The 1,641-nt window shown below is 31.3% G+C and overlaps 1 protein-coding gene across 1 annotated transcript in view; it reads left to right on the top strand.

Moving 5' to 3' along the window:
* Positions 1–909, top strand: part of LOC119597935 (adhesion G protein-coupled receptor L3-like) — a 42,977-nt gene extending 42,068 nt beyond the window's left edge. Inside the window, exon 3 of the mRNA XM_037947603.1 lies at positions 1–909. This exon is cut by the window's left edge and continues 2,575 nt beyond it. The gene's annotated coding sequence lies outside the window, so the exon portion shown is untranslated.
* Positions 910–1,641: the final 732 nt, after the last annotated feature.

The following is a 1,641-nucleotide window of genomic DNA, read 5'->3' as shown; positions in this document are numbered from 1 at the left end:
CAGGATATATCTGTAAGCACCATACATATTACCTGAGGCGTGTTCTGAACTTAGTTCGAACAAACTCGATATAACTAGCGGATTACGAACTACAGCACAGAACGCCTGTGAATCAATGGACTTACACAAGTCATGGCGTGTCTGCCTATTCTCTTGGTTAAAACAGTACACGTGCATAGTTGTTAAATATTAGATATATCTAATATTTACCTGCTTGTGTCGTTGCTAAATGCTGCCCTTTCACAGGCATAACAGATGCTTCATAATGCCTTCGTAGGAACACGTCCCATTGATTACAGTTTCAAAGAAAATGCGATGGTGTCAAGTGACCTTTCTTACCTCTGTGCTCTGATTTTATGAAGGAAATATATTGCTTGTCCTTTCGATGTATATAAAGGCTGAAGGGGCTACTCTATGTATACTTTGTGTATTATATTTTTGTGTATCGTATTTATTACTGTATCTAAGTCGGCTTTTAGGAAGCATCAATGATACTTTATTTTATGCATTTGCATTTTGTGTATATTGTGGTCAGAGTTGTGTCCATATTTTGTAATACTGTTTTATGATTATATTTTTGGCGATTTGGCATACTTAGTATCTCTCTCTCTCTCTCTCTCTCTCTCTCTCTCTCTCTCTCTCTCTCTCTCTCTCTCTCTCTCTCTCTCTCTCTCTCTCTCTCTCTCTCTCTCTCTCGCTCTTGTCCCTTCCTTTGACAACGACCAACACACTCTGCTGATACTATTTCGCGCCTTCGTGGTCATAACGCACAATGAAACTTGTTGCATGTTCATGAAACGCTTGAGGGTAATACACTTGAAAAAATATGTATCATGACGTCTAGTTTTTCTAGATGAAAAAGATGTACAATGAAATAAGAAGTAAAGGTGACTATGATAGTAACTATATTCTATTTTCTTTTTATTCAATCTCATTTAAAACTGAAATAAAATAAAATAAAAAATAAAAAATAAAAGTGCCAAAATAAAACTACGTCTACAACTGTCAAATGATCCACCTGTGTCTATGTGTTCACATACGCACACACACACACACACACACACATACGCGCACACACACACACACACACACACACACACACACACACACACACACACACACAACACACACACACACACAAATATATATATATATATATATATAATATATATATATATATATATCTATATAGATGTATATATGTATATATTCATGTGTGTTTGTTTATGTATATATATATATATATATATATATATAATATATATATATATATATATATATATATATATATATATATATATTATATATATATATATACTTATATGATATTATATTATTTATATATATATATATATATATATATATATATATATATATATATATATTATAATATTATATTCACACACACACACACACACATATTGTGTTCTTTAATATCTATGTGTTGGCATTTATCATTATATAACAACAAGAAACAAATTAGACTGACAGAAATGCATATAACAGAAAGTAATAGATTGCAACGGTATAAAAAAAAGGCATTGCAGCCTTGTTTCCAATCATCATTAATGTACAAAATTTGAATTCAACAAAGGATTCGCTTACTGACACATCTTTAAAGAAAAAAAAATCGTCCTTAGA

The sequence above is a fragment of the Penaeus monodon genome, chromosome 40 (genome assembly GCF_015228065.2).
Source record: "Penaeus monodon isolate SGIC_2016 chromosome 40, NSTDA_Pmon_1, whole genome shotgun sequence".
Taxonomy (NCBI): domain Eukaryota; kingdom Metazoa; phylum Arthropoda; class Malacostraca; order Decapoda; family Penaeidae; genus Penaeus; species Penaeus monodon.
Note: the sequence above shows the minus strand (reverse complement) of the source record. Positions and strands in the feature narration are given on the sequence as shown.